This window comes from Oreochromis niloticus, linkage group LG3 (genome assembly GCF_001858045.2).
Source record: "Oreochromis niloticus isolate F11D_XX linkage group LG3, O_niloticus_UMD_NMBU, whole genome shotgun sequence".
NCBI classification, from domain to species: Eukaryota; Metazoa; Chordata; class Actinopteri; order Cichliformes; family Cichlidae; genus Oreochromis; species Oreochromis niloticus.
Window position 1 is genome coordinate 25,008,985 of NC_031967.2, and position 23,484 is coordinate 25,032,468.

Here is a 23,484-nt window from a genome sequence, read left to right on the forward strand (position 1 = left end):
TACAACCCTCCAACATGAACTAAAGCTGTCAACATAATGAGAAGTAACAACTGCTGTGACGTTATGCTCAGCAGCCTTTTTACTGTGTAGCAGAGTTTTTCCAGTTTTCTCAGGAGGTCCGGCTCGTACTTTCATGTACCGATTTATTTTGACAGTGTCAGTCACATGTTCAGCAAGACCATGATAACTCTGTGTATGACACATGAATCTTAATTTTCTATTTTATGTATTTTTATTCCACTGTAATGTCTTTATTATCTGTTCAATAAAGTGAGCTGTAAAAATTCAAATCACTTTTAAACTACTTAAAATATAGTTTCTAACTTTCTCTTCTGCTTCATGACTTTTTTATGCATTGAAATTGAAGGAGCTCATGATTTATGGCTGAGCCACACAGAGAAGAGGAAACACAGCCTGTGGTTTGAGCCACAAGTCTTCCTTTCAGCAGATTTATGATTGATTCATATTTCATCAAACTTCACACAGCAGAGAGGAAACAAGGAGTTCAGACAAAGAGCACAGTGGGAATTTCATAAGCAGCTGTTTTCCTGATTGTTGATTTATGATCTGCTCATTTAGTCCTTCTGTGTTCATTTTATTGCTACATGACGTGTTACTAGAACATTTGAAGCCATTTATTTATTATCAATGAACCATCAAGTCGTCGTTTAATGTAAGTTCTCATATTTTACTTTTTAGATGCACATTCATTTTAGTTTGCATCTGTGTGGGTTTCCTCCATGAACCCCAGCTTCCTAACCAGCTGTTCTTATTATTTATGATATGTTCATTTAGTTATTCTGTTTTCACTTCATTGCTACCTGACATCTTGCTAACAGAACATTTGAAGTCATCTATTCTCCACATCAGAGAGACATCAGTGTTCAATGTAGGTCCTGTGACAGGCTTTAAGTGTCAGTGTGGATATAAAGTTATAGTTCCTTGTCCCATATTTCTCATGTCAAACTCTGAACACAGCTTCCAAGTCCAATCACTGGACTGTGTTTACAGCTGGTGGCCAATAGAGGGAGACATTAATCCATTTATAATTTATTGTAAAGAATGAGAACGTGTTGATATGACTGAAGAACAGAGAGAAGATGATATTGACTTTGGACCCTATCGTGAATATAATCAGGCCTTGGATGGATGTCATAGTGATCAAAGCATTTACATTAACAAACTTTAAAAATACGGTTTTATTTTTAAAATTCCACAAGTTTTATTGGACTCAAATAAATAGTAATCATGGGCGGATCGATCCAAATATTGATCATTTTGATACCAGCATTTGTATCAATGTTGATCAATACGAGTGTAATGAGCTGGATATTTCAGTTTCTGTTCTCCTGTATGCACTGCTGCAGTTTCATCAAAGAGGAAACCTGGCTGTCTGTGTAAATGCTGCTGCTTTCAGGTGTCACAGAGCAGCTGCAGTTTGCTTCTCCTCTCTTGTGTTTTATTTTTTACTGTCACTGACTCAGCAGTGCCGGCAAACAAGTAAGCAAACGTGCTCAGCTAACCAGGACCGTCCAGCAACGCAGTAGGTAGAGAATATCCATGCAGATAACTGTGGTAATAGTGATATTTCAGTTATATTACTTTAATTTTCAAAGTGGAACTGGCTCAATTATTCTAAGACCTTGATATAATACATTTATCTCACTGAAGCATTTAAAAGAAAACAATTACAGGAATTGAAACAAACATACCAAATATAGTATGGCTCAGATTTAATTCAATATAATTACCCTGTTGTGCTAAATGTGAAAAGGATACTGTATGATTACTGTAGTTAAAATACTATTAGATGTGCTAGATTATTGTTTTTTTATTTCGGTCCCAGGTTTTAACTAATTAATAATCCAAAGCACAAAAGAAAAAACTTAATGGCCATGAAAGTTCATTTATTCAGAATTAGCAATCTGATGATGTAGTTAATAATTAAACAGTATTGGTACTGGTATCAGTATCAGTGATACAGGCCTTGTATTTTACTTGATATCAGATTAATATCAAATCTTGCACACGTCTAGAAATAGTGAAATATTAAATTTATTAAACAGTTAAAACTTCAGCACCATGGACAGCGCACAAGGTTTTCACTGGAGGAGCTGTGCTCTCTAACACGTGACTGTTAGTAGTGGTGGACCTGCACACATTTAGCTGCATGCACATATAGATCTGTCTTTCACATTTATGGGCATAGGTTAATAATTTTCATTAAAAACAAAAATGAAATAATTTACTGTTGTACTGTTTCTAGGGTCCCTGTCCCTGGGTTACATCATGTCACTGCAAAAGTGTATGTATATGTGAAATAAGAAATCTCAAGAGAATCTGTCTCTCTCTCTGCCCACAAAACCACATATAAATATATTTTTCTCTGTGTAACTTCAGACAGTCAGATCCTTCTCATTCTCCACCTTTCTCATCCTCTCAAATATAAACACTGAGTTGTGTTTAGAGCTGGTATTCAACAGAGGGTGCAATTTAGTTATTTACTGAAATGAATTAATCTGCTTGGCTGACTGTTAAATATTCTAATCCTTCTACTTGAAGGTCACTGGGTGTCCATCTGAAACTGGGAAATTAAGGAGGAGTCGGCCTCATTAAGTGCTAAATGGCCCAAGAGAACAGCCTTGATTGCTGCCACCATGCCTCGCAGGGTAACTGCACATTTATCACCTCCAGCTGGGACTGCAGAAACTGCAGGATCATTTCAACTGTGGGGGTCCAGCTGGTGGACCTCACCAGGAGGCCAACAGCCACCAGCAGAAGGATTAGTAGTCCTGGTGGGTGGTGTAAAAGACTCCTGTAGTGTTCTCACTTCTGGATCAGGCTGGATCAGGGACTACAGAAACTGCAGGATAATGTCAACTGTGGAGCCGGATTATTGTTGTTTTTTGTTTTGTTTTTTTGTCTTTGTGTGCTTTTTTGTCTTCTTTTTTTGGCACAGGTAGGTGGGGCAGCAATTCACTGAGCCTCTGGCACACCTGCTACTCGTCAGACGCTTTCATCAGAAGCGTTCTTAAGGAGCTGCACGACGGCTGTCCAGTGTCTGAGTATTGTCCTTTTCAGGGGTGTCTGTGTAACTGTTCGCCCACCTACCGGAGCTTGTGGAAATCATCTTCTCCGAATCTATACAGAGATTCAGTTCACGTCCCAGCACCTCACCTCTCAGTCTCCCTCCGTGCCTCTTAAGTCTGGCTTCTAATAACTTCCCCGGTGTCTATATGTCAGACTGTATCAAGTAAGCTCTCCAGTTCTCGTTTATTTTCCCGTTTATGTTCTTTTCGGTTTCCGGCAAAACACCACTAACATTATTATCCCTCCCCCCTGAGATCAAGTGCTCCACCAGTGCCTGTTCGCCCTGCACGTCCTGGCTCCGTGTTTCCATACATGTCCTGTCTTGTAAATACGCTCCTTCCCTGTATATAGCCTTTCACTGTAAATAAACTTCCTTCACTGCAACCCCCGAACTTCCGTGTTTTCTGCTCTTGAGTCCACCCATAGCTACACCTAACAACAGGCTGTCAGCCTGAGCCCTACTGGGGAAAGGTGGAACAGTGTCCCCTCACCTGGGACAGGAGGACATTCAGAAAAGCGTGTCCTTTTCAGGAGTGGTGGGACAGCTGGAAACCAGGCCATGTGGGGCCAAAGTGGGGCCACCAGGATCAACCCCACCTCCTCGTTCTGGACCTGGCAAAGGAATGACTGGAGGAGGGAGTATGGAGGGGAGGCAAAAGGGTTTGCCAGGTTGTCACACACAAGGGGAGGGACATCGTTCTGCAGGGAGACGAACAGATGGAAAAATGTTGACTCCCTGGAAAAAAAAAGAAAAAGGTTGACTTCTGCCCTGTCTCTTATGACAATGACATGGTGCCCCTGCAGACACAACAGAACTTACTTGAGTGCCAGGATGACAGCTTACAGCTCCAGCATTTACAGTGAGGTCAATAAGTATTTGATCACCCTGTGATTTTGCAACTTCTCTTACTTAGAAATCATGAAGGGGTCTACAATGTTCAGCATAGGTGCATTTCCACAGTGAGAGACAGAATCTAAAAAGAAAAATCAGTTAATCACATTGTATGATTTCCGAACAATTTATTTGTGAATTACTGTGTCAAATAAGTATTTGATCACTTGAGTCAAAAAAATTTAATATTTGGTACAGAAGCCTTTGTTAATTACAGCGGTCAAACGGTTCCTGTAGTTCTTCACCAGGTTTGCACACACTGCAGGAGGGATTTTGGCCCACTCCTCCATACAGATCTTCTCTACATCTGTCAGGTTTCGGGGTTGTCGCTGAGCAACACGGAGTTTCAGCTCCCTCAAAGATTTTCTATTGGATTTAGGTCTGGAGACTGGCTAGGCCACTCCAGAACCTTAATATGCTTCTTATGGAGCCACTCCTTGGTTTTCCTGGCTGTGTGCTTTGGGTCATTGTCATGTTGGAAGACCCAGCCACGACCCATCTTTAATGCTCTGACTGAGGGAAGGAGGTTTTTTGCCCAATATGTCTGTAAATGACCACGGCAGACCCGGGTGCAAGTTCATGCTTTGCAGCATACTCTATTGACTCACACGGTTGCTGTTCACAATGCTCACAGAGCTGCAGCTCTCCCGCTGCCCACTCAACATTATCACAACCACAAACACAGCACCCATTACAATATTTAAGTCGGTGGGGCGTGATTACAGATGCCGTGCAGGTGCGTCCGCCTTCCCTGCACAGCACTGCAGGCCACGCCCCGCCACAATGTCACAATACATGGCCCTGTTCACCCTCTCCTTAATACAGTGCAGTCGTCCCCTATGCAGAAAAACACCCCCAGAGCATGATGTTTCCAGCCCCATGCTTCACTGTACGTATGATATTATTGGGATGATACTCATCATTCTTCTCCCTCCAAACACAGTGAATGGAGTTAAGACCAAAAAGTTCTACTTTGGGCTCATCTGACCACAGGACTTTCTCCCATGACTACTCTGGATCATCCAGATGATCCCTGGCAAACTTCAGACGGGCCTGGACATGAGCTGACTTAAGCAGGGGAATCTTCCGTGCGATGCAAGATTTTAAAACATGATGTCTTAGTGTATTACTGATAGTAGCCTTGGAAACGATAGTCCCAGCTCTCTTCACGGCATTGACCAGCTCCTCCCGTGTAGTTCTGGGCTGATTCTTCACCATTCTTGGCATCACTGAAACCCCACGAGGAGAGATCTTCCGTGGGGCCGATGGACATTGACAGTCACCGTTAGCCTCTTCCATTTCCTGACAATTGCTCCAACAGTTGGTCTTTTTTCACCAAGCTGCTTATCAATTGCCCCGTAGCCCTTTCCAGCTTTGGTCTACAATTTTGTCTCTTGTGTCTTGTGACAGCTCTTTGGTTTTGCCTATGTTGCTACTTAGACTTTGGCTGATTGTGGGGTGCACAGGTGTCTTTATGACAGCTAATGACCTCAAACAGGTGCTACTAATTTAGAATCATGAGCAGAGGGTAGTTGGACTATTTGAAAGCAAAATAACAGGTCTTTGAGGGTCAGAAATCTGGCTGATAAGCAAGTGATCAAATACTTATTGACCTCACTGTAAATGTCTGAGACAACCAATGACTGATCTAACAGCTGCTGAGTCGAGAGCCTTCATGGACTGTGCACCAACCTGTTGGGGAGTCATCTGTGAGGACCAACGAGCGGTAAATCCCAGGACCCATCCCTTGGCCCTCCTCCAGGCTGGTCGAGTACCCTCCACCGATGGAGAGCTTGATGGAGCCCCTGTGAGACCACCACTGTTGGGACTGTGTTAAAACATGCTTTAGTTTCTCACATTTTTTATGCAATCCTTGTTCACCCTACTGAAATAAAGCTGGAAGTCTGAGTTTCATTTTAAAAAAATCCAGGGGTTTGGGTTGGGGTGGGATTAAGGAAGTTTCAGAGTACTGCAGATTCCTCAGCCTGTAGATGATAGTACATATGAGTCTAGTGGTGCACGTCACCCCCTCCCTGTTTGTTCTTTGTTTCTCTGAGCAGACTGTGATGACTGCATGTGTGGAAAAGACTGTTGTAGGTTTGGTTTATTTTTATCTGCAGAAAATCAGAGACCACAAAATTTCTGTCTGGGCCGCCAAGAAAAGAGGAAATGCAGCCTGTGGTTTCAGCCTGAATTCTAATATTTGTCTTCTTTAAAGTCAACACAGCACAGTGGAAATGTGCAGGTATGACAATGTGTGAAAACAGGTTAAAAGTAGCTTTATTGTGGTGATGACACATGCTGGACTAAAGAATAAATAAAGCATGTGGGCATCAAGAGAAACGGTGAAAAGCTTGTTTCTCACGCTCATGTCTTTAAGAGTCTCTGCATGGACGTGCTGTAAATGTTCATTTATCTCTGAAATAAATAAAATCATCCATCACTCTCTCTGTCCACAAAATCATATACAGATACAGTGATACAAATAAATTATTTAAAAATCATACAATGTGATTTCCTGAATTGTTTTCAAAATCCTGTCTCTCACAGTGGGAATGCAGCTACATTGTGAATTTCAGACCCCTCAATGATTTCTAAGTGGGAGAACTTGCAAACTCGCAGGGTGTTCAAATACGTATGTTCCTCATTGTATGTTTTCCTTCTTACTGCAACTTCCAAACAGGCCAGTTCCTCACAGTATAACACAAAACTCCAAAGTATAATCACTGCTTTGTAACCAACAGAGGAGCCAGTAAATCATCTATACCTGCTGATACTAATGTGTCTGTTTGGCTGGTGTTACAGAAATGGTTCCTACACCTGTGATGATGGCGTCAGTGTTTGACTCCAAACTGTCTGCTGGACTCTGCAGTATCACAGAGTGACCAAGTTCTTAGGCCTTTTTAGACTTCATGTCTGGAGGCATTACAACCTCGTCATGACATATTGATATGTACTGAAATTTCTGCACTTATGTTAACATATAAGCTGCAAATAACATAAAAACATGAAGTAACATCTTAATGTATTTTACCTTTTACACAGAAAAGTGGAGGGATGGAGAAACACACCTGTTGTTAAACAATCTAAAACACTTTGATATCAACATGTATGTGAGTGTGTGTAGATGATACTGCAACAAACCTTAATCATAACCTTTGTAAGAAAGTGTTTGACAGAATGAAGGATAGATGCTGTGTTTGCATGCTTTAACTATTATTAATGTTATAGACTGTATATTGAGAATAAGAAGTGAGAAACTGAGGTACACGGCATTCTCATATGGAGGGGACTACCCAATCACAAAGTTACCACACCTTAAAGCATTCACTGCTCTGCTGTCCTTTTGGACTCTAATGTGGGTGGAGCCTATAGTAGCTTTCATTGTGTGAAAGATCACCTAGACAGGTTATGGAGAGACAGACAACCAGTCATGTTCACAGATAGGTAGAGGGAGAACATGCAAACTTCACACAAACAGCCCCAGCTGTTGGATTCACACCAACAACTTTCTTCCTGTGAGGCAACAGTATAAACCACTGTATCTATGTGCCACATTTCTACTTCTGGTTTAATGTCTGTGTAGGTTCTCAGTCATTCAGCTCATGGTAGTCTAAGAAGTTTGGAAGGAAAGTGACTAAACTTCTTTAACTTTCTTGAAGACTTGTCACCTCTCATCTAAGAGGCTTTTTCATTTCTAAAAGCAAACAGTAAAGAGTCTCAGGTATTTTAACCTCAGTGAGGGTTTTACTTTAAGTGGGTCATAGACCCACAATTAATCACGTGAGTCATCACATGAGCCAAGCTGTGAAAAAAGGCGCGAGCGTCTGGGGAGGGTCTGTGCTGGCGGACGTTGGTTACTGGCCTGGTAGCCTGGCTGCCCTTGGGTGGGTCCGGGACGGGCGTGGAGGCTTGGGGGTCTGGGGGTGCTCCGCCCCCGGTCTGGGGTGCTGGCTGGGCCTTGGGGGCTTAGGTCCTGGTTGTTGTGTCGCCGGGGCTGTGGGCGGGTGGGTCCATAGGGGCTGGTGCATCGGCCCAACTGGAGGGCTCTCTAACTGGCGGGGAGGCTGTTATATCTTTGCAGGAGGTCTCCTCTCTACAGGACCTCACTCTGCAGGTGGGGGAGAGATATAGGAGAGGTAGAGAATGAACTCAACCTGGGTGTCTATTGTCTTGTGTAGTTTGGGAGATGTTTAGATAATGGGGTGGGTGCAGTTTTCTCTGCAGTGGGATTGGGTGGACTGCCCCGAACTCTGTGGGGCTGGGCGGTGCTGCTGCTGTGGGCCCCGGTCTGGATGGGCCAAATGCACGTTTGTGTCTGCGTGCGCCTGTTCGTCTGCGTCTATATGTCAGGTTGGGTCTTAGACTCCACCTCTCTGGGAACATCTCAGGCCCTCCAAAGTATGGAGGCCTATCTCCCCTCACCACACTCCCTGCCGGTGGCTGATGCCCTCAGACGTGCGTGTGTTGGTGGTTCTTGTCGACTGGGGCTGGGCGCTCATGTATGTACCGGCTCACTCCTGGTGGCCGATTGGCGGGGCCTGGCGCCTGTGGCCCGGCTGAGCCCCTTCGGGGGGTGGGGTGCCCTCAGGCCTCTGGCCTCTGGGCCTGAGGCTCAGTCCTCTCTGGCACAGCTGGCTGCCAGCAGAGCCGTGGGCACGAGACTGCAACCCCCTCTGGCCTCTGCTCCGTGGCTGCTGGGTGACCTCTTGTCTATGACTCCCCACACTCCCTAGCAGATCGTTACATGGAGAAACCCTTTGGAATACAAGCATGCTGATCCACACAGGTGTACACACGGGTGTTCACAGACAAACTTCACCTTTCTTGGCTGCTGCCTCAAAGCACATTGTGTGCTGTCGATCTTGCGTGCTGCGCAATAAAATTGAATATTTAGTATCTACTGTTATCTACTGTTAGCTAGTTTATTGTGATGGTGTTGTGTTTATTATGTTGCTCTTTTTTGTTTGTTTTCTCTTCTGTTTTTTTTTCTCCATACAGGTGATCCAGGTGTTTTGTTTGTTTTTCTTTCTTTCTCCCTGTCCTATCCCCCAGTCATGTCTGTCCCGTCTGTAACAACCGAAAATAAAATAAAATAAATACATAATTATAATAAAGGTCAATCAAATGGACCAATATGCCAAGGCCATGATGATCCACTTGGTAAAGTAAATCCGTTTGGTATCTTTCTTTGCCTTAAGACAACAATTCTGATGGCTAAAGATCCAAACGGGACAGGCAGAAAAAAAAAAAAAGATGCGAGCCATTATGGAGGTTTTTATACTTAAAAAATACATTCATGAATCAAAGCTAATCAGTGCTCTGTGTATGACTTATTTAGTGAGTCACAAATACAAAAAAGTGGCAGTACAGACGAAAGTTTACAGTTTTACCGTTGTTTTAAGTTCAGTGCTGCCATTTTGGATTGCTAACTCACAGTCTGTGTGTCTGCTCAGACTTTCCAAGCGGTAAATGTGAGTTTAGTTCCACAAATAAATAAATAAATAAATAAATAAACAAAACAAAAAAACTTTTCAACTGGTAACTCAGAATTTCCAACTTCTGGCTTATTCAGAAATTATCACCGGAGATTTTGGGTGAGAATGCTGTGAGAGGTTGCCTCACCCCATCATGTGATGTATTCAGGTCACCTGAAGAAAGATACTAGTGGGGCTTGATGTGCCTGGGAGGAGATCTCAAAACAGGATTGTAGTTGACTGACAGCTGACGCCATAATCCACCACCTCTGGTCAATGATGGTCATTCACAGTGGACATAGATGGCCTCTTTCACTCCTCTTTCAAACCATCATACTTGTCTGTTCAAAATGTGAACACTGGCACCTTTAAATGAGTGATATTTGATATGATATTGGAGGCAGATGAAACCAAATAAATATTTTAAGATCATTGTCTGTGCATAATCCTGGAGAGTGAGTGAGTGTGGTGGCCAGAAACTGAGAACAACACATTTTGGGAAGACAGCATTCATGTATGGCACAATAAATGTCTGTAGATGTTCAGAAACATTGGCTGATAAGATGAGTCAAGATAAAATATTCCAACATTATGATGATCCACAGCACACTGCACAAATCACATAAATGTCTCTGAGAATAAAACCTAATTATGAGCTGGTAAAATATGTCACCTGACCTGAAACAACAGAAGGTAAGAAGAAAACACAAGAAGCAAGCCTGCATGTTTGCAGTGGACAGGAAATGTGAACACGTCACACAACTGCTGTGCTCAAAGCTACAGGAGCTGTTTGAGGTTTGTATAAAAGGAAAGGAAGCACAGAGAGGCCACAGTCAGAAGAAACACTCTGGTCTTATCTGTATTAAATGCAGCTTCTCTTTTTATTATTGATGTAAAGTCAAAGTGTTTGAGATCAGCTGAGGATCAGAGTGCAGCAGGGCTGGATGTGAGGATGGGGCACTCTTTGCTCTGCATGACGGGCTTATTGTGTAAGTACATTTGTGACATTGTTTGAATGGCACTGCCAGTTTGATCCTGATGATGTTTAATCTTTACTTTAGTGCTCGGTACTCTCTTCTACATTAATGCTGAAGGTGAGAAATGTTTCTTTTTCTTCACATTTATATAATATGTATAATTTTAATCTGATATTTCATATTTCATGCACCATTTTAAATCACATTCTGTTTCTCTGTTTGTGCATCGTTTTATTTAAGATATAAAATCAGTTTATTAACAATGAAGTCAGTTAAATCCTGCAGCTCTGTGCAGTCACTCTGTTGTTTTGCTCAGAATATTAATTAACTGCTTTAATTTGTTTCATGAAAACACATCTTATTATTTTCAAGTCCAAATGTCACCAGGATGCAGTAAATCTTTTGACTCTTAACAGCAGCAATAAAAATCAGGACAGCTTCAAAATGACTTTATGCTTCCATCAATCTCTAACTTGATGTTTTATGTGAACAGTCCTCAATAAGCCCACCGTGATCCTCGAACCATCCTGGCCTCAGATCTACAGCAGTGAGACAGTCACAGTCAGATGTGAAGGAAGTCAGTCGCTGTTTGTATGGAGAGAACACAAGTTAATCAGACCGTCAACATCTGAATACAGAATCAGCAGAGCTACTGAGTCTGACAGTGGAGGATACAGCTGCTGCACCATGAGTCTTTCAGTTTGCAGTGACATCATCACACTGACTGTATCATGTAAGTTGGACACATTTCATTCAGTCATATTGTTTTAGTTTAGTAACAAAATCAGTGACAAACTGTTTTAAATGTGGTGATAAAAGTACACAGTAATCACAACAATGAAACATCTGGAATGAAAAAAATGAAAAAAACAAAAACAAAACAACTTTATAACATAAACTACAAGTCAAAAGTTTGGACACACCTTCTTATTTAATGTTTTTTCTTTATTTTTACTACTTTTTACATCGTAGATTGAAACTGAAGACATCAAATATATGAAGCCAGATATATGCAATTATGTAGCAAAGGGAAAATAAGTCTAAAAAAGTTTTATATTTTAGATTACTGAAGGAAGCCTTTGCTTATTGACAGTGCTGCAAACCCTTGGCCTTCTCTCAGTGAGCTTCATGATGTATCACCTGAAATTAGTGATGTTACGTCTGACACTGAAGCACTGAGGTCTGTGTCGAGTAAAGTGGGCGTGTCCAAACGAAGCCTGTGTGGGGGCCTGTATCAGTTTTTTCAGAATATCACGTGAACTAGGCCTCGTTTCTCTGATATGATGTCACTGCCTTGTTATGCGATTCGAGCGGTTGAAAAGACACAGACATGATGTTTTTTACATGAACTGGATCTGAGCTGATTCTGAGGATGATCACAGCTTGCAAGGAGATTATTAGCACATTAAGAGCCACCAAAAAAGAAAAAAATATTAGCAGTTAGGGAGCATTGAGACATGCTATTGCCCAATAATAACATGAGTCTTAAATCAATCTCAGAGAGAATGGTTAGTTAGGTGTGTGTGTGTCTATATTTATATTATCTAGGGCCTCATGCAGGTATTCTACAAGTGACACATCATTACGTCTATATATCCACTGGTATGTAGCCCGTGCGTATTGTCACAGCAGGGCTGCTGTACATTAAATGACCAGCAGATGTCAGTACTTCCAAATGAGCTGTTAAACGGGGCTTCGTGTGATCTGCCGTTTAATGAAGCAATTGGCCAGAAAGATTTGACACATTCACCGGGCTTCATCACACCATCACTACCTGAAATGGTTTTCACTTCACAGCTGTGCCTTGTCAGGGTTCATTTGTGGAATTGGGACCATCAGCTGTGCAGAAGTCAGGTTGGTACACAGCTGACAGATCTATTTGACAACTGCTAGAATTCATTTAATGACAAGAACCAATCAGTTAAGTAAAGAGAAACAACCGTCCATCATTACTTTAAGAGCTGAAGGTCAGTCAGTCCAGCAAACTGCTAAAACTTTCAATGTGTCACAAGTGCAGTTGCAAAACCCATCAAACGCTACAATGAAACTGGCTCACATGAGGAGCGCCCCAGGAAAGGAAGACCAAGAGTCACCTCTGCTGCTGAGGATAAATTCATCCAAGTCACCAGCCTCAGAAATCACAAGTTAACAGCACCTCAGATTAGAGCCCAGATAAATGTCACACAGAGTTCCAGTAGCAGACACGTCTCTACATCAACTGTTCAGAGGAGACTGTGTGAATCAGGCCTTTATGGTCAAACAGCTGCTAAGAAACCACGACTGAGGAAAAGCAACAAGCAGAAGAGATTAGACAAACATTTACACTGTGTTTATTTACAGATCTACAAACTGAATTACTGCAGCTCTGTCAACATGTTGAGACAGAAATCAGCAAAAATGTGAAGCATTTTAAACTACAGAGAAAAAAATATTAAAATGAGGAAATTTGTAGATTTTAATTTGTTGGAATTTGAATGAAGTTAAAACCTGTTTATATCTTTGTAATGGATGAGGTGTACATTTTGTTTCCTTGTTTTTCATAACAGCATATTATCCCAGGGCCACACTGACAGCAGGAACAACAATCATACCAGTAGGGGGCAGTGTGACACTGACCTGCTCTGTGCAGAGCTCTGATGGATGGAAATATGAGTGGTTCAGACGAACCCAAAGAACCTCTGAAGATCCAATCAGAGATCAACAAAACAGAGATATCAGAGTATCTCAAGGAGGAATCTACAGCTGCAGAGGAACAAGAGGAAACCCAGTTTACTACACTGATATAAGTGATGATGTCACCATTGAGAGTTCAGTAATTTAGTTTGAAATATACATTCACTCATGATTATCAAACATACAATGTGAAGTTTTCTGTGTTGATTTCATGTTTCTATTTGTATCTCAACTGTTAATATGTGTAAACAGTTTCCAATAAAGTTGTTGTAAAACAACAACCCAACTGGCCTCAGATATTCAGAGGTGAGACGATCACTCTGACATGTGAGGTGCAGGAAGGAGGTGAAACCACTGAGTGGGAGTATGAATGGAGAGGACCCAGGACACCCACACAGTGGACACACAATAATGATGTGACATTCAGAGTTTCTGAGTCCAGCAGTGGAGACTACATGTGTAAGAGTCGACGCAGAGATGACTCATATTCTTCAACAGAGTGGAGTGAAGCCTTCACATTGTCAGGATCAAGTAAGTCATGTTTGTTGTGTGATCTCCATTTGACAAATATCATAATGGTCAGCACAGGATGAATTCAATGGTCTACAAAGCATGTTCCATTGTTAGTCAGACACAGAGCTGCAGCTGATAGTAGCCTCATTGTAGACAGTTTGTCACCACTTTGTGTCATCAACTTTCAGCTGGTATAGAGACGCCAATGCTGACCTGCTGCTCCATCACCTGAGGACAATAATGATATAAAGATACAGGATGAAAAGATATAGTATTCTTCAAACTCCCTCAACAGTATAGTAGAAACAGTTTGTAAAAATGTGTTTTTATTAGTACATGTTGAGATATTTGACATGTTTAGATAGTCTCACTCTTAAAGTTCATCATAAATATTTGTGAGTCAACATTTTAGTGACATTGAATTCAGAGTTAAGAGACGAAACATTGAGAGAAAATCTTTGTTGAACAGATAAACCCCGTCCTGTCCTCACTGTGTCTCCATCATGGCTGAGTCCTGGAGCCTCAGTAACTCTGAACTGTCAGGTTGAACATCCGTCTGCAGGATGGAGCTTCTACTGGTATAAAGCTGTTCCTGACCTATCAGAGAAATCCTCCAGTTATGAGCTGCTACCTGATGGCAGTGGGACTGCACAGGACTCCTACATCATTCATGGACAGACACACACAGCAGGATATGTGTGCAGAGCTGGAAGAGGAGACCCAGAGTATCACACTGATCACAGTCAACCAAAGTTTGTCTGGTCTGCAGGTCAGTTTGATTCTCTTTAATAAGTTGTGTCATCACTGTAAACCACCAAGATTCAGCTCATTATTTTTTTTTTCTAATGGTAATTTGACATTTTGAATCCCAACATCTGTGAGCTTTGTCTCTTCACTGCATGTTGTTTCCAGATGTTCATTCAGCAGCGTCTCTCACAGTGAGTCCTGACAGAGTGCAACACTTCACCTCTGACTCTGTCTCACTGACCTGTGAGGGAAACTTCACTGAGTGGAGAGTGAGGAAGTTCTCTGAGGACGGCCGACTGTACTCTGACTGTAGGAGAATGACTGGATCCACATGTAACATCAACACATCAAAGTCAGATACTGCAGTGTACTGGTGTGAGTCTGGATCAGGAGAGTTCAGCAGTGCAGTCAACATCACTGTACAGAGTATGTTATTATACATTTACTTCTTGCATTTGAATGATTTAGACGTCACATGAACATTTGTCCCAGCTTTGCTGTATGTGAAGTAATTTCATGTGGGAAACATAAAACACACACAGCAATTTGGTGGGAACACAGTGATACCTAATGCCCCTTTTCCATTAGTACCTACTTGGATCAAATCACAACTATTCGAATCGGATTGCCTGATTTTCTATTACAATCTAGTACCACCTAATGTGTGTAGTTGTCCTAATAGCAACGTGGCTGAGCATCCTTTGACGTAATTAGTATGCGTCACACACACTACAATGAAGGTGGACTTTGAGGCGATGATATACCTGCTGTTCGGTCTGTGAATTTTCGTCAGACTCTGGGACCATGATGTTGCTTTTGTAGCTGTTTTCCTCATTGCCGGGTTTCAAAAATGGTTTTTATTTTCATCAACGAAATACTCTCATAAGTCATCAAGTGATGCCACTGAGCAGCCAATCAGTGTGATGCAGGCTGATGACGTCACATTTTGGGATCGCCTCGTATCGCTTGGAACTCCGGGTGAGTAAATACTGAAACAGTACCTGGTAACAGGAACTGTGACCTGATGGAAAACCCTGAAAACCGTGGCGAGCCGACCTGAGTAGTTACTAATGGAAAAGAGGTTAACAGAATGACTATGGAGGATGTAAAACTAGACACAAGATACAGACGAGAACAGAGACCAAAATAAAACAGGAAATGACTGACACTGAGACCTGGACTAAGACACACGAGTTTGAGGCAGACAGTAGACAAAACATGGAGACCAGAGAGAAAGAACAGAGTGAGAACACAAGGGGATAAACAACCTCTCATTAACCAAATAAACAGATAACCAGAATGTAAACATAACATGAGAAAATAAGAATGTCAACAATACAAATACAGAACTATGAAACCAAGAATGATGAAAAATAGAAAACCAGAGAAACCAAAACATCAAAACCCGGGTCAACCATTCAGGGACCTTAAAGGAAGCACAGGCAGGAAGTTATCTGCTAGACATGTCACACCTCCAACAGTGACATCATGGTAGCTGAAGGGTCATCAGCTGAGAGCCACCCTTCATTGATGTTTTGCTCCATTAATCCTGGAACATCTTGTGGTGGTGGAGCAACAGGGGGGAGGTCTCCCTACCGCCCACTGCAGCTGACCCTAGGACGCTTGTCTTCCCCACATCTGGTCTTTCCAGATCTCCATTAACCTTTACATGACGTAGGTTCAGTTTGTGCTCAGCTATTTTCCAAAGAACATTTATCAAACTCCAGTTGGACAAACATCCAAATAACCAACTGACTACATGCACAAAGGATCAGACTGAAAGAAACTCGACTGAAAGAATCCACAAATGTTATTGTTTCATATCAGAACACAAACAGTAACATCATGATGGGTTCATGGTCTGAAAATATCTGATAGTCCTGTTTTTGACTTAAACACAACTAATGAAACTCTCTAAAAGGTTTTTCTGTTTTTGCACTTATCTTTGAAAAATGTGTCATGTTGGTTTTCATGTGTGAGCCACTGAAACACTGGTGCAGTATATCATGTGAAAAGCACAGAGCAGCTAGAGATGAAACTGTCTCTGAATTTAAGGAAACTGGCACCATGTCATTGGTTTACAATTGTGTAACTAAAATATGAACATTTCAGGTGCAGATAAACCCCCAGATGTCATTTACTCTAATATTGAACTGGAAAACTTTGGAAATAAGTGTGAGTACACAAAACATATACAATGTAGAAAAAATGTTTTTGAAATGTTTAAAAATGTATTAAATGTTTTTCTTTTGTGGATTCGATCATCTTAACAGGGAAGCATCATAAACCAGAGCAGAGTGCTGTTTACTCTGAGGTGAAGACGGGAGCTGCAGGTACAGTCACAACAGTCTCATTCAGTGTTTGTACTTGAATGTGTCATCACATCATTATATTGCAGGTAATTATAGGTCAACATGGAGTTTAGTTATTCACTTACTAATCAGTGTTTCAGCTTTACTGAATCACAGCATCCACAGATTCTGACCCAGACCTCAATCACAAAACACACACATGCAAAGCTGAAGTGTCACAGACAACAAATGATTTTTACTTTAAATTATTTCACTGTAGTTGTAAAAAGTTTAAAGTCCATATGTATCCAACATCTTTGTATCATATCTGTGCTGAACAAATGTGTCCTGAGCTCTGACGTCTCTTTTAGAGGACAGTCTGATGTATGCTGAGGTCAAACAGCCCAAAAAAGAAAAAGCCAAGAAAAACAAAGGTGAGCAAAGTCTGCCATCATCTCCACTGAATATTGTTCAACATGTTTATCTGCTCTTAAAATGTAAATCTGTTTATATTTAGGTATTCACAAGTATTCATTACATGGTTAATAAAATCCATCTTACTTTGCATTAGTGGAGACATCCAGTTTCCTCCTGGTTAATGATATTATTGTTTTCAATGATCTTCTCTTCATTCACAGGAAAATCAAGTCCTGCAGCTGATGCAGCAGTTTATTCTGAAGTCACATCAGGAAGCTCTCTCAGTAATTCTGCTGCCATGCAGGCTGATTTATTCTTCACATTATTAAATGTCTTCAGCTCATAATATCTTTACATGTTGGAAATCACTTTGTCTTTTTGTGCTTGTCTTACAGGTCAGTGAGGAGAGCTGTAGCAGCAAAGCCAAGAAGAAGCTTTTTATGAAGCCACTCTTGCTCCTCTGCTGCCCAAATATCAGACATGCTCAGCTTTATGTACAGTTACAATATTACATCATAATATCTTATAGATTCAGTACTCTGTTATAGCATAAAGCATATTCCTATTTGAGACCTATGCTCTATATAGTCAGCTGTTTTTCATTCTTAAAGCTTTTTTTTATATAAAACTTAACTGAATATTTCCTGTTTAAACATCAGTGAGATCAAAGTGTGAAATATGTGATCTTTAGTAGCTGATAGCTCGAGTTAAAGTCAGCAGTGTTACATTAGGAAGTACTGGTATGAGCACCAACACATACTTTCACTGTATTTGTTTAAAGATCTACATTATATAAAACTGATCTGATCAGTACTGTATGAATTTGAATGTAATGAATGTATTTCTTGTTTTCTTCTTTGTTTTGTTTTAAACATTTTTAACCTTTTCATGCATTTATAGTTAGAAGTATGTCCCCGCCAAATGAACTAAATGAATAAATAACATCAGAAATGGTGGTGTGTCATTTACCTGTAACTTTTCCATGGTGTTTAACATAAAATAAAGGGGGAAAATGTGTTTTTTGTTAGTTTTTCCACATGGTGCAAAACTTAATTCAGACAGAGTGAGCTACAGAATCCAGAACTGGAAGATCAGATTTATGTTCATAAATCAAATTAATCCATAAAGAGACACGTTGCCTTTGTTCAGCTGTTTTTAGGCAATTCTAGTCATTAACAGAGATGGGCAGTAACGCGTTACTTGTAACGCGTTACTGTAATCCGATTACTTTTTTCAAGTAACGAGTAATGTAAGGGATTACCATTGCAAAAACGGTAATTAGATTACCGTTACTTTCCCGTAGGAACGCTGCGTTACTGCGTTACTAAAACCGTGAGTTTTTTGCGAGAATGTCTCATGACAGTGATGTAAGCGAGTGCGACGTTCGTGACAACAGCTGTCTGCAGATCAACAATGGATAATATATCGAGTGCGGGAGAAAGTATGAGCATGCAGCGTTTAAAGCGTGGAAGTACTGACCTTATTTTGAGTTTGATTCCATAAAAAGTGACAAAAACATTAGTGTCCGTTGTGCGTGGGAAGAAAACTTCTTTTTACAGCGAAAAAACCCCTAAACTTCCAAGCAAGCACCGAATGCATTACGACTGTAATGGGAAATTCACAGAGAAACTCGCGGAGTCTTCAACTGACCGCTGCGGCACACCTGCACCAGGGCAAACCTCCGCCTAAACCTCCTGCTTTACAGGTGAAAATAGAGCAACTAGTCTTTGACTTTATTTTCTGCTGTGTTTTACTTGCATCTATTTGAAAGAGTGAGTGTAAACACAAAAAAAATATTTTATTTTATGTGCTGGAATGTGCAGAAGATAGGTTTAAATGTTAAACAAATTTCTTCCAGTCAGAGAATGTGGCATAAAATTTAAGTTAAAAGATTAAAACTAATAAAACAAGTTTTAAAAAGAGACTTTTCCATTTGATTACATTTTGTATGATGGATTATGCAGAAAAAGTAGAATTGGGCTGAAAGATCTATCGCTTTATTACCTATTCAGGTTGTAAATTGTGTTTTTAAAAAGTAACTAAGTAACTAAGTAATTAATTACTTTTGAAAATAAGTAATCAGTAAAGTAACGGGATTACTTTTTGGGGGAAGTAATCAGTAATTAGTAACTGATTACTTTTTTCAAGTAACTTGACCAACACTGGTCATTAATACCTTTAGAACACACATGTCAGTACTTACAATCAACTGATGAAGTAAACCAAACCGCCAGTGTCTTCTGCAGAGATGAGCTGCTGTGATAGCCACTGTTACTGTGGGACAGTATGTTTGAAGTCAGTTAAATTACACACCTTCCTGCTATGAACCCTCTGAAAGATGGTAAACCACATTTAAAATGTGATGTTTCACCACCTCACTGTGCCTCGTCCTTACATCCAGCTCTGTGATGCCAAAACAGCAGCAAATGATCAGAAACACAAGTGCCCTATATAAGAAGCACTGGGTGGTTTATTAACAACTGCAGGATAGTGAGCAATGAACAGACACAACTGAAAATTTACTGTGTCAAAGCTGACTCATCACTCAGTGAAGATTTGATTTAATAACACAAACCAATCAGAGTTGTTAAATTAGAGTTGTAAAAAGAGTGAAAGTCTTCTTCATGTTACTTACTTTTCATCAATTCTTTTTTACTTTAGTAAAATCAGATTTCTTAAAAAAAAAAAAAAGTTTCTTACTTTTTTAAGTAGCAAACTTGGGGAAATGTTGATGGCAGCACACAGGATATGGAAAACTAAGCAGCCAAATCTGTGAAGCTGTGGTTTGTTAACTGTTGAGCTGCAGCTGCACATGCGCAGAGCCTGCTGCAGGCTGTCTGTTGGAGCCACAGCAGCACTATGGTGCCCTGTACTGACTCAATAAGACATTACCTCAGTACTGCCATTTTTTTTAGCCAAGGGACGTCAAACTCATTTTACGTCTACAGTGTTCACATTTTTTCAGAAGTACAGGAAAAATATCTGTCATTTTAAAAAGACTTAATTTGCTTTGGCAGTTGAAATTACAAGTTTAGCCCTGGACCTTTTATTTGAACACAGCGTTCTGCCTCACACCAAGGATAACCCTGAATCAGACTGTACTGTTATACTTTATACTGCGACAATAATAAATGATTATTACCTCTGTCTTCTTCCGGATCCCATCCTGATGTCTCTATTTAACCTCCTCTTCGTCCACGTCCGCTCCTCATCAATCTCCTATCTGCTCCTTTTCCTGGAATCACAAAGATAGACACAAAAACACCTCTGTTCTGTCCTTATTGTGCGTCCCTTTGCCCAACTTGACAGACAGCTAACGGTTTCAATGAACATAGGAGGCGGAAGTAAGTTTGAGGCTTTTTACTTCGTCAGTAGTTCAATGATTGACATCCTTTTCTTCCTGTAAAACTAAAAACAAACACAAAGTAAATGTTACAAGATGTATTTTCCTTTTAACTCACACTTCTAGGATATGAACTACACTGTTATATAGAATGCGTAATCAACAGCGACTCAGTAGTGATCACAATACAACTTAGCGAGTTTAGCTTCCTCAAAGATAAACATAACAGATGAAATAACTGGTTTCTAAACAAATCTATCTAATAGAAATGCACCAAATAAACTTGTAAACATGTTGTACATTAATACTCACAAGCAATAACTCTCCAAGGCAGAAATGTTTTAAAGAGCATCTAAGGCGACAAACAGCATATTCTGCAGGCTAACAAGCGACCAGCTTCCTGTTTCCTCTACCCACAGGAACACAGAAAAACCCCACCAAAATATAAGCTTGTGAGTATTCCCACTATGACCAGCAGAGGGTGCTGAAGAGAAAGAACCTATGCATGTCATAACACTCCCCGTCTGGTATTGTAAAATACCACTATGAACCAACTGAAACATCATAAACTGCAAGATTTTACAGATTATATCTGAATACAATGTTTACCATCATGACACACATACTTCTCAGTCCTTTGGGGACATCAATAACACTGTTTCTGACACAGGTCTCAGGCAAGTATTAATAGTTCCATTTCTTGAGACCCTCACTTCAATCTTCCTGACCCTCCCATCCTTATCCGGGAAGATCTGGTTGACAAGTCCCATTGGCCATTCATTGCGCCTCACTTGTGCGTCTTTGATGAGCACCAAATCTCCCACCTTGAGGTTTGCATGGTTACGTTGCCACTTGTTCCGGCTTTGCAGTGTCCCTAAGTACTCCCGTCTCCATCTGGTCCAAAATGTGTTTGCAAGGTATTGAACTTGCCTCCACTGCTGTCGATGGAGATCTTTCTCAATAAAACTTCCCGGAGGGGGGAGAGGAGTGCACACCTTCTGAGTGAGAAGCATGGAAGGCGTCAACAGGAATGGTGTGTCAGGATCTGTTGTGATAGGAGACAAAGGTCTAGCATTAATGATGGCTGTTACCTCTGCCATTAGAGTGGAGAGCACCTCATGTGTCAAGTGAGAGTGCGTGGTTTGGAGAAGCATTGCATCCAGGATACATCGGGACAACCCTATCATACGTTCCCAGCTTCCTCCCATATGAGAAGAGTGAGGTGGATTAAAGATCCAGGCGCATCCCTCTTCTCCCAGGTATGTCTTAATGCTCGACACGTCGGGGTCTGTCAGTGTGAAACCTAGCTCCCGGCAAGCACCCACGAAATTAGTCCCACAATCGGATCGAATCTGCTTAACAGGCCCTCTCAAACTGAAGAATTGACGCAGGGCATTGATGAAACTTGATGCGTCCATTGACTCAATCAGTTCAATGTGCACAGCACGTGTGCTAAGACATGTAAAACGAACAGCCCACCTTCTGCTATTTGCCTGGCCTCCTCTTGTGCGCCTTGTGACCACAGACCAAGGGCCAAATACATCCAAACCCACGAAGGTGAAAGGGGGTTCAGTGCTGACACGATCAGAAGGCAGATCTGCCATTCTTTGCTCAGTTGCTCTCTTCCTAAGTCTGTTGCATGTGATACAGTTGTGGATAATCTGCTTGATTAGCCTCCTTGCTCCTGTAATCCAGTATCCAGCAGTACGGACTGCACCTTCTGTGAACACCCGTCCCTGATGCATTACTCGCTGGTGATGGTGTTCTACTATCAACTTGGCAACGTGACTACCACCTGGAATAATGAGAGGATGTTTCTCCTTGTAGTCGATGTTGGCATGTTTGAGCCTTCCACCTATCCTCAAGAGTCCTTCATCATCACAGTAGGGACTGAATTTTTGTAAAGAGCTGTGTTTTGGTATGTCTTTACCATTGGCAATACAGGCAAGTTCCTCCTCAAACATTTCCTTCTGCACACTTTTGATGACGACAATCTCAGCCCTTGTCAGTTCCTCTGCTGTGCGAGACTGTTTGCAATGATGCCATGAACTGCAAGAGGGACCTTCATCTTTGCTCTTGAAGACCTTTGCAATATGAATGAGCAAGCTAAGGGCCTTGAGGAGTTTCTTCAAAGAGGAAAAACGTCTGAACCTTTGCGATCCAAGCAGAGACCCATCATTGCTCGTGTGAGTGACAAAGCTACGTATTTCATCATCCAACTCGGGGTCCACAAGGTCATAGGTTTCAGCTTCTCTTGTAACACTAGCTTGTAACAAGAAGGCAGGTCCTTTAAGCCAGGCACTGTCACCAAGCATGGCAGCAGGCACCGAGCGTGTGCCTATGTCAGCAGGGTTAGAGCTCGTAGGGACATAGTGCCATTGTTTTGGTTCTGAAATCCTCCTGATTCGCTGCACCCTGTTGCCAACATATACATAGAACCTCTTCGTCTGGTTGCTTATATAGCCTAAAACCACACGACTGTCTGTGTAGAATTCAACTGCATCAAGATTTAGGTCCAGTTCACTTGTGATGACTTCGGCAAGCTCTGCAGCTAACACAGCAGCTCCCAATTCCAGTCTTGGAATTGTATGAGCAGATTGTGGGGCCAATTTTGCTTTCCCTAGAACGAAGCCCACCTGATGGTTCTGATTTTCGCCAGTGGTCTTTAGGAAAGCAACCGCTGCAATGGCTTTAGTGGAGGCATCTGAAAAGATGTGTAACTCTTTTCTGATTGCTGTTGACATCGTAGCAGAAGCGTAGGTTCTTGGAATATGTACATTCTTGAGATCGACAAGAGATTCTTTCCATGTATCCCACTCGGCCTCCCTTTCTCTAGGCAGTGGAGTGTCCCAGTCTAAGGCCTTACTTGAAAGTTCTCTCAGCAGCATCTTTCCCTGGATTGTAACCGGTGAGGCAAATCCTAAAGGATCGAAAAGACCATTGATTGTAGCTAAGACACCTCTCTTTGTAAAGGGCTTCACTGCCTCTGCTACTCGAAAGGTAAAGGTGTTTTTCTTTAGGTCCCATATCAGACCAAGACTTCGCTGTGTAGGTGTCGCATCAG

The 23,484-nt window shown here is 41.4% G+C and overlaps 1 protein-coding gene across 1 annotated transcript in view; it reads left to right on the forward strand.

The window, feature by feature from the left end:
- Positions 1–23,484, forward strand: part of LOC109194482 (B-cell receptor CD22) — a 477,380-nt gene that overhangs the window by 363,746 nt on the left and 90,150 nt on the right. The gene's annotated exons all lie outside the window — the stretch shown is intronic.